An 11,169-nucleotide genomic window follows, 5' to 3' on the forward strand; every position below is an offset into this window, starting at 1 on the left:
TATGCTCTGACTGTAACCTTAACTACAAATGTACGGCCTGTTCCAGGATATATCAATCATGCCTCTGTTTTTTAGACCACATTGTTAGGACTACCTTGTTATCACCATCTTGCAACTATGTCTTTATTTCAGGAGGTTGTTATGACCAACTTGTCATGGTATGTTCTGCTTCTGTAGCCCTGTCTATTTGCCTGCCAATTCTCCATTTGCAAATCCCCTACTCCTGAGCTATAAAAATTTATTTAATACTGATCTCTTGCACCACCACTTTAAGGAGAAACAACCCATGTACTTGAATTAAAAATCTTGCTTTTATCAATTTGGCCATGATTTGTGTTGGTGGCCTTCCTCCTCACACCTGTGGAATTAATATGAACAATCAGAATATTAACAAATTTCAAAATATTTTTGCAAAGCATCTCAAAAAAAAAAAAAATGCAGGGATGAGGTTGGTCAAGAGAATGGCTCGATGGTTAAGAGCACTGGCTGTTCTTCCAAAGGACCTGGGTTCAGTTCCCAACACCCACATGACACCTCACAACCATGTGTAAGTTCAGTTCTAGGGGATCTGACAACTTCTTTGNCTTCTGTGGTCACCACATGTATGTGGTGCCCAGTCATACATGAATGGAAAATTATTCATGTATGTGAAATAAAAGTAAGCCAATCTTTTTTACAAAATTAATGTTTTCATTNTCTCCAGGGTACCTCAGTCAATAGTTCTTTCAAAAAGTGTTAGTAGCCTAATACCATGTCTAGAAACAGGCCAGAGTTGTGTTTAAAATTGTTGCTTANGTAATTAATCTACAACATTTTTATACCCGGGAATTCCAGTTAGAACACAGAAAAGAATCTGTAGACAATCACTTGACTGAACTGTGCCTTTGGGGGAAACACAACTTTAGGCTCTGTCTTATGCTCACACAGCAAATATTTGTAAATTTGTCTATGTTTGTAAATATGTAACGTTACCCTTGTAACAAGGTAGCTGTCCTTACCTCCATCAGTCTTGACTCCTATCACCCCATGCTGTGGTCAAACGGGACCTCACAACACTCTGGGTAATTCCTCCCACTGATCCACATTTCTAGCCAATGGTTATATTTGCTCACCTCTTCCTTAGAGCAGCTCTACTCTATTTTGTCATGCCTACCCATCCTTCTTCCTGTTGTCACATTACACAAATGCATTTCCAATAAAGGATTTTTCCACATCGTGCAGTGTCCGATAGAGTTCTCTGCTCGTGGGACAGACAAACACCCACGAGACTCTAGTCTAATTATGACTGTCGCCACTTCTCCAGATTCAGGCATTTACCCTTTATATAAACCTCTACCATTCTGCATAATTTAACATTTTCCTGACATGTACAAGTGTTGCTTCTTTCTTTGTTGCTGTTTAATGTTTTATGTTTGTTATATTCTCCCTTTTCTATATCTATTATCAATGATTGTTTTTCTTTAAGTTAACTCTAGTATTTGTAGTTGATGTAATAGAAAAGAAAGAAATGAAGGTACCTTTCAATCCACAATCCAAAAATGGGACAGAAACACACAGAAGCATGTGACCCGAGTTTTTCTTCTAGCCTGTACCTACCATAGCTGTACCTCCAAGCAGCTCTGGAGATTCATTCAGAACTCAGAAACTTGACCAGTATCCTAAATCTCCTTGTTTAGGAGTAGCCCAACCTTAGAGTATGACAGTGGTGACAAAGGAGCTCCTCTATTGGACAAACGTCAGATTTTTAGCAGTCTCTGGCATTAATCTCTGTCCTCGAGCAAAGGCATGTTGGACCTCGCTTGAGCTTTCTGCCTAAGAATAACAGAGGGAACAGCTTGAAGTCTGTCTGGACAATGGCCAACTTTCAACCTTTCTAAATCTGCCAAATGCTCACTGTGTTTGCAGAATTGTGTCTGTGGACACATATTTTTCTTAGACTGGAAGACCTCCAGGTGTTTGCTTAAGGAAGCCATTGAAACTCAATGCAAATTAAGACCAGCTTTCCAGGAGAAGAGAATCATTTTTCAGGCTCAAGCCTTGAACATAACATTATTTAGATGTCCAATATGTGTTTATGTTGTAAGTTGTTAAACTATGCTTAAAATTCTAAAACACAAGCCACTTTGCTTTTTGAAAAAGCAAACATTTTGCTTTTCAAAATATACTTAAAAAATTTAAATGCAATTCCCAAGAACTGATTCGGTATATAAGTTTCCACTGAGAAAGTTAATTTTAAGGGAATATAAGGAAAAGAGTAAGTATAAAATAATAAGTTAAAAGTTGTTGTTACCCCTATATGGAGCTAGGCTGGTTCTGCTCAAGAAAAAAAGATCTTATGCCAGATCTTATTACATCTGTAATCCTGGTACCGGTGAGGCTCAAGCAGAAAGAATATGTCAACGTAAAAACACAGCTTCAAGCTCAAAGGGCATGAGAGACAATTTATTCTAGAAGCATATATGGGTGACTAGAGCCTGGTAATAAAGATTCAGGTTATCCCAAATATCATGTCCTATTGCAAAAGTGATTTCATGAATTCTTATTAGGTACAGAATAAAAAACAAATCACAAAGGGCTGGAAAGATGGCTCAGTGGTTAAGAGCACTGACTCCTCTCCCAGAGATCCTGAGTTCAATTCCTAGCAAGCACATAGTGGCTCACAAACCATCTCTAATTGGATACGATGCCATCATCTGGTATGTCTGAAGACAGCTACAGTGTACTTATATACACAAAATAAATCTTGGAAAAAAAAGTCACAAAACAAGACATTTATAAGATATATTGGTGGCTGAGGGGGAGCTGGAGAGATAGCTCAATGGTTAAAAGCACCGGTTATTCTTCAGAGGTCCTGAATTCAATTCCTAGCACCTATATGGCAGCTCACAAAGTTGTGTAACTCTAATTCCAGGGCATCCAAAGTTCTCATCTGGCCTCTATGGACACTGCAGTCATGTGGTACACAGACATGCATGCAAGCAGGGCACATAAAATAAAATAAAAAAATAAAAAAGATTTAAAAATATAAAATGGATTGGTAGGGACCACAGGGACTACAGGTACAAGGCTACATCTCTACACTATCTGATGATATTCTTAGCTTTGGATTAGTAGAAGGCAGGAGGCTGCTAAAAATACATTTTAAAGCCTTTTGATGATCACAAGGATGTTAGGTCAGACATAGAGGTGAACAATTAATGCCTTTCCAAAGGACTAAATTAGTCTAAGATAATTTGGCTGTGTTGTGCAGCATTTTAGTTTAACTATTCATGATCACAAAGTTCAGATGTTTAGTTTTGAGGGTTTATTATTATTATTATTATTATTATGGTTTTTCGAGACAGGGTTTCTCTGTGTAGCCTTGGCTGTCCTGGAACTCACTCTGTAGACCAGACTGGCCTCCAACTCAGAAATCTGCCTGCCTCTGCCTCCCGAGTGCTGGGATTAAAGGCGTGTGCCACGCTTTTTTTTTTTTTTTTTTTTTTAAGACAGATCTCATTATATAGTTCTGTCAGTCCTAGAACTCATTATGTAGATCAGGCTACCCGGCCAGACTAGAACTCACACTAGCTATCTGCCTGTCTCAGCCTTTGAGTATGAAATTAAAGGCATGTGCTTTGTAAAGTTTTTAACACAGGCTTTCTTCCTCCCTTTCTTCCCTCCTTCCTCTCTCTCTCCCTCTTTCCTTCTTTTCTTCTTCCCCACTACCTCCACCCCTCCTCCCTTCCCCCCTCCCTCCTTCCCTTCAGTTTTTTTTTTTTTTCTTAGCATGTGGATTCAAGGCTAGATAGAGGGAGACCATCTCAAAAACATAATCTCCTGAGATGGAGAGCTGCCTGAGTAGTTACATGATCTTGCAGAAGACCCAAGTTTGGTTTCTAGCATCAACATCAGGTGGCTCACAAATGCCTGTAACTCCAACTCCAGAAGATCTAACACCTTCCTCTGGACTCTTCAGACAGGGGCATTCAAACACACTCAAACACACACACACACACACACACACACACACACACACACACACACACACACCAGAACTAAATCTCTTTAAAAGCATAACCACTTTAAAAGTCCCTAAAAATACCTGTAACAGCTTAATAATGAATACATTGGAAAGTCAGGCTAAATTAAAAGTCTGAGCACAGTTGTTTGACTATTTCCCCCAGTTTAATCTCCTAATGCAACAGTGTGAAGAGGTAGGACACAAAACCTCAGGAATTGATTCAACACCTTTAGTATAGGAATGGGTTAGATAGGACAGAAGCAGACTTCTGAATAAATGGTGAGTTTGCTCTCTTTCTTTTTTGTTTTCTACTCTAGGAGGTTTCAATAAAAGGTCTTTGGCAGAGGTAAGCCCTTTGGTTCTAGACACAACAGCGGACAGAGACATTAGAAGCAAAACCTTCATTTTTGGGTATATGTGTCAGTTACCCAGTCACCTATACCCTGTGATAATAGCACAAAGCGGATGAAGCAGGAACTCGATGCTAAGAAGTGAGGCTGGTGGGGTAAGAACTGCTTGAAACTGTGCGAGTGGCTTTGAGCTGAGATTAGGAAACGTTGAAGGAGCAGGCCAGGAAGAATCTGAGATGGTCATGTATATGGCATCAAGGACTCTTCTTGTGAATGCTCAGAAGAACACAAGAGCAGCATGCTTAAATTTTCAAAGGAATCGCTTTGACCAGTGGTTCTCAACCTGTGGGTCTTGACCCCCTTTTGGCAGAGAATCAATGACCCTTTCACAGGGGTCATGTAACACCACTGGAAATATCAGATATTTACACTATGATTGATAATAGTAGCAAAATGAACAGTCATGAAGTAGTAACAAACATAGTTTTATGGTTGGCAGGCCATCATAACACGAGCCACTGTATTAAAGGACCACAGCAGTAGGAAGGATGAGAAGCACTGGCTTAAGTGGTCATGATCGTGTTATTGGTAGATTCAACTCTGATGAAGGCACAGGCAGAAAGGAGGAACAGGGTACTGGAAAGTGAAGTGAAAGTCATTCTGGTTGTATAGCTGTAAAGCCTCACACAAGTGTATCTGTGAACAAAGACTATATAGAAATCAGAATTTAAAAGCCGAGCTCTCATTGATGAAATGTGTGACAGCAAAGTATTTAAGACATTATATGACTTAAGACTGTACGGTTTAAGGCCCCGCGCTGTGTAAGCCGCTGCTTGGTTTGAGGTACTGAATGGCTACTTACAGTGAAAGGAGAGAAGAAATTATTTAAGGAAAGCAATTAAAAGAAAAACAGGAGGGGCTGGAGAGATGGCTCAGTGGTTAAGAGTGCCGACTGCTCTTCCAAAGGTCCTGAGTTCAAATTCCAGCAACCACATGGTGGCTCACAACCATCTATAATGAAATCTGATGCCTCTTCTGGAGTGTCTGAAGACAGCTACAGTGTACTTACATATAATAAATAAATAAATGGTTTAAAAAAAAAAAAAAGAAAAGAAAAATAGGAGAAGTTTGGATAACTCTTAGCTTGGCTGTATGAAAAGATGAAAAATGTGTGTCCTGGAGAGAGAATATCAGAGGTGCAGCCAAGTGATCATTTGCTAAAGAGATTAATACAGACCAAGAAGAGCGAGGTTTAATTTGCCAAGGCAAAGGAAGAATGATTCCAAAGATGTTTCAGAGATCCTTAAGGCAAGTAATAAGCCGGAAGAAACGGTTGCCCAAGAATGCCTACGAAACTTTGTATATGAATTTTCCTTCTTGAATTCTGGCACAATCCTCCTGACCTACGCTAGTCACACATGACATAAGCAACCCAGGTGAGCCTGTTTCTCCCAAAAGTACAAGTCATAAAACTTTGATGTTATCCATAACACAAGACCTTCTGGACCATGGTGACCTCCACCTAAATTTCACAGAAGTTGTAGACAAGCTTGGATGCTACAGTGTAGGAGAGACTTTCATGGCAAAGCTACCTCAGAAAGCACCAACTAGTTAGTAGCTCATGGTGCCAAAGGAGATGCTCCAGGGCTGTAGGGCAAGCAGAATATGTCACCAGCCTGGAAAGCTAACAAGCATGAAATATCAACCCATACAAACTGTTGAGTAGAGTTAATGGAGCTTAGAAATAGGTTGGAGCAGACCTACTTAAGATATTAGAGGCCCATACCATGGTTCCAGTATGCTCAGGAAGTCAGACGCAAAGTCAAAGGAGGTTTATATTTTATATTTATTTTAATTTTTTCCAGCTTTCATACTACAGACTGTTTCTGTGTTTGGTTTTAGAATTATTTGGGAGCAGTTACCGCTTTTAATCTATTCGTCTCTTCTGACATGAGAAAGCCTAAGCTCTTCTTATTCCACCACTGGACTTGAGAAGCAGATAATTTTGATCAATTGGAAATAAACTTCCCCCTCAATGAACTGTGCCTTAATTGTGATTCACTTGATTTAGATAGAATCTACAATGTGAATTTTAGGCTATTGAGTTGAGTTGGTGCTGAAAGTCAGTTAAGATTTGGGGACTATGAGTAACTTTTTCCTGTGAGAAGGTCGCAGATTTTGGTGGCCAGAGACAAAAATCTGCATTTGTATGTGTACTCAGGGCTTCATGCTCAAACCCCAAAGTAACCTGAAAGACTGGACTAATACTGGTGTGGTAGGATGGGTTAATTGTCACAGAAGAGGGATCTGGATAAAATGCTGAACTGAGCCTCATCTTTAATCCCAAAACTTGGGAGGCAAAGGGAGGCAGACCTCAGTGAGTTCAAGGCCAGTCTGTTCTACTGAGCAAGTTATAGGACAGCCAGGGCTACACAGAGACCCTGTTTCAAACAACAACAACAACAACAACAACAATAAAAACAAATGAATTGAACCTTATGACTCCCTCCCTCCTTCCTATGTAATTGTTTGCCATGTTGTGTTCCATCGTGGGATGATGTAACAGGAAGGCATTCAGTAGACATAGGCTCTGGATATTTGACTTTCTAGCTTCATGAACCATAACAAATAATTCTCGGTTCTCTATAGACTACTTAGCCTCAGCTATTCTATTGCAATAGCATGAAAATGAATGAAGTCAGTTAAGAAAAAGAGTAACATACAAAAGTAAACTTGAATGTTTACATCTTAGATAGCTATAACATGCATAGTGGGAAATGTCTTTTCTATCTAGAGTTCTCATTTGGTAGACAAAGAAGTCAAGATGCTGATGAGTAAGAAATTTGCTTGCTGGTCTAAAAACTTAGGTATGGTTGAATTACTTTTGGTTTGTGACCAGATAAACCAGGTAAGCCAAATAGAATAAAATTATAATAAAAAAAAATTCTGGGGCTATGGAGTTGGCTCAGTGTTGGCAAAAATAATTGTTGTGCAAATGTGAGGACCCAGAAACAAACCAGGGATTTGGGACTTGGGAGTAAAAGAAGTACCAGGGTAGGCTGGGAACGAAGCTTCTAAGGAAAACCAGCAAGCTTTAAGTTCAGTGGGAGACCTGACCTTGAGAGAACATCACTAGGACAGAAATTTTCACACAAGAAACCTTATTCAAGAATATATGCTTTTGATAACGTAAGAAACGTAACATTTCTTTTGCACCTGCTGGTATGTCAGTTGTCTTTCTCACTGTGAGGACAGGATTCTTGACATTTAAAAACTTAAAAGGAGCCGGGCAGTGGTAGTGCAAGCCTTTAATCCCAGCACTTGGGAGGCAGAGGCAGGTGGATTTCTGAGTTCAAGACCAGCCTGGTCTACAGAGTGAGCTCCAGGACAGGTAATACTAGTTTCACCCATGGTTCCAGACATTGCAGTCCACCGTGGCTGGGAGGGAGACAGAACTGGTTACAACAAATCCTATCTGGGACAGGATTCAAACTTGGGCTTAGTTTTAGCTTTAGGCATCAAACTAAAAACAATACTAAAGAAATGAGAATTCAACACATAAATGACAAACCCACTCACACATACGTAGTAATGGAGCTAAAGCAGAAAACAGGCATTGGAACTCTTTGGGGACAGTACTGTAAGGAGGATCTTTATGGAGCACCGAATAAGTATTTTTGTGTTGCAGAACAGAACACACTATATTCTCTTTAAAATGTTTGTTTGATGGAAAATAATATATTCTATTATACATTACCATGTTACTATCTAAATCTAGAGCTCTTGGTTCTTAGAGGACAATGTTTCTAGTGTTCTCTATATCTGAGATTCCTGCTTTCTTAAGGCTAATGTCCAGTATAGCAGAGACAAGGGCATGTCTTATGTCTCTGGATTTTTATTTTATTCCCTTTGGCCAAATAAATTCTTTCTTTTTAGCCTGATTGGTACTTTTAGTTTTAAGTTTTATTTTGTTGTTTGTCTATCTGAGACACATTGCATTGTGTAGCCCTGGCTGACTTGCAATTCACTTTGCAGATCAGGTTGGCCTTAAACTCACAGAGATCTACTTTTCTTTTCCCCCAGAATGCTGGGATTAAAGGTGTGTGGACCAAGCCTGGTTTTGTTTGTTTGTCTATCTTCTGTCTAAAGCTTCCTTTGTTGGCTGAGGGTTTTGTTTATTTGTTTTTGAGTTGGGAGGAAAGTCTGTTTACTCACCAGAACTCATCTTATAGATGTCTATGTAGCTTCACCAGCAGTAATTAGACCCACATTCCATGATGACTTTCTTCCTTGTATAAACTGAAGCTTGAGAGCTGGCTATTAATTTCCAGAGAATCATGCCTATTTCTTATGCTGCTGGGAAACTACCAACTAGCTTTGGAAGTAAGCATTCCTTCTTGGTTATCTCTGTGCATCAGATAAACAGAATATACCTACAGAGGGATAAGCTCTAGCAACACAAATACTGTAGCATCAAAGCCACCAAGTTATAGGACCTCGGTGAAAGGGGAACAGATTTTGGTGAGATCTAGTCAAAGCAAACCACTCTAAATCAGATTTCTCTTAGAATGAACAGTGGTTGGGTCAATTATCCTATGTGAATCAAAACTAGCTCATATCCCTTGTGATGCTTAGATAGAAAACCAAAAATATGGACTGTCTCTAATTAAGTTCAGAGAATCTAAGTTCCTGTGGAACTAATCAAACAATTATGTCTAATATTGGCTCAAACATGCTCTCTGGGTTCTGAATAGATGATGGTATAGTGATTGAGAGTGGAAGAAATGATCTCAATCTTGTTGGCTTATGCGAACTACAAATATTTCTTTCGGTAGGGCACAGAGTAATCCTTGTCCTTAAGAATCTCTAATGAGGCCCAGTCACAGGAGCCAGCCCTGCCTGCAGTTTACTGAACTAAGTGCTTCTGCCCACCCAGAGCAACTGATTCTAAGGCCTGACTCTAGCAATGGCCTTCGAAAATCTATACTCATCATTGACAGTCTGGACCCCTGCTGCGGGAAGATTCTGCAAGAAGGAGGGCTGCCGGTGGTGAAGAACTTGAACAAGGAGGAGCTGACAGCCGAGCTGCAGGATTGTGAAGGTCTTATCATCCGGTCAGCTACTAAGGTCACTGCTGATGTCATCAATGCAACAGAGAAGCTCCAGGTGGTGGGCAGGGCTGGTACAGGCGTGGACACTGTGGATCTGGAGGCTGCCACGAGGAAGGGCATCCCAGTCATGAACATTCCCAACGGAAACAGCCTCAGTGCTGCGGAACTCAACTGTGGGATGACCATGTGCCTGGCCAGGCAGATTCCCCAGGCGACGGCTTCAATGAAAGATGGCAAATGGGACCAGAAGAAGTTCATGGAGACAGAATTGAATGGGAAAACACTGGGAATTCTTGGCCTAGGCAGAATCAGAAGAGATGTGGCCGCCCGAATGGAGTGCTTTGGAATGAAGACTGTGGGCTATGACCCTATCATTTTTTCCTGAAGTCGCGACCTCCTTTGGTGTTCAGCAGCTGCTCCCGGAGATCTGGCCTTTCTGTGATTTCATAACTGCCCATACCCCACTCCTGTCCTCCACCACAGGCTTGCTGAATGGCAGCACCTTTGCTCAGTGCAAGAAAGGCGTGCAGAGTGGTAAACTGTGCTTGAGGAGGCATTGTGGATGAAGGTGCCCTGCTCCGAGCCCTGCAGTCTGGTCAGTGTGCTGGGGCTGCACTGGATGTGTTTACAGAAGAGCCACCACAGGACCCGGCCTTAGTGGACCACAAGAACGTCATCAGCTATCCCCACCTGGGTGCCAGCACCAAGGAAGCCCAGAGCCGTGTGGGGAGGAAATTGCAGTCCAGTTTGTGGACATGGTGAAGAGGAAATCTCTAGCAGGGGTCGTAAATGCTCAGGCCCTTACCAGGACCTTTTCTCTACACACCAAGCCTTGGATTGGTTTGGCAGAAGCATTGGACACCCTGATCTATGCCTGGGCTGGATTCCCTAAAGGGACCATTCAGGTGGTTACACAAGGAACGTCTCTGAAGAATGCTGCAACCCGCCTGAGCCCTGCAGTCATTGCTGGCCTTCTGAGAGAAACATTCAAGCAGGCAGACGTGAACTTGGTGAACGCTAAGCTACCGGTGAAAGAGGCTGGTCTCAATAACACCACCTCCAACAGCCCTGGGGTCCCAGGTGAGCAGGGCAGCGGGGAATGCCTCCTGACTGTGGCCGGGGCAGGTGCCCCCTACCAAGCTGTGGGCTTGGTCCAGGGCACCACACCAATGCTGCAGGAAGGATGTTCTCCCCAGACCCTTGTAAAATCTTCAGAGTGTTAACTTGCTTAAAAGAGTTGGTGAGTTGAAAATTGAATATATAGCGAAGCATATGTCTTATTTCTTATGTATCTAGGATTATGTTTAAAGGACATTCTACAAACAGGAAATACATAGTTGAGAGTAGACATAGGATATTTGATGGTGTGAGAAAGAAGTCCAGCAGCAGACATGGCAAGCACTGGCCACTTACTCCAGAAAAGCTGTGAGGCAGCACCATGAGCATGGCCATTTGGAGGTTTGTCCCTTGATGATGCTGTGTTCCTAAAGAAGCCACTTGCATGCGTACGCTAATGTCACCTGTACAAAACAGACCTTGTTTCACCTGACACTTGGATTTTGTTAAGCCTTATCCAGCAAAGTATGATGGTGATGTATCCATGTGCTTTGAATGAGGATACCCCTCATAGGCTCATGGATTTGAATATTTGGCCGTCATTGGTGGTAATATTAGGGAGATTAAGGAGGTGTGGCCTTGTAGAAAG

General features: G+C 41.5%; 1 pseudogene; it reads left to right on the plus strand.

Annotated features, from left to right (window-relative positions):
- Positions 1-9,222: 9,222 nt before the first annotated feature.
- Positions 9,223-10,687, plus strand: LOC110337996 (annotated as a pseudogene).
- The last annotated feature ends 482 nt before the right edge of the window (positions 10,688-11,169 follow it).

Source organism: Mus pahari, chromosome 21 (assembly GCF_900095145.1).
Source record: "Mus pahari chromosome 21, PAHARI_EIJ_v1.1, whole genome shotgun sequence".
NCBI lineage: Eukaryota > Metazoa > Chordata > Mammalia > Rodentia > Muridae > Mus > Mus pahari.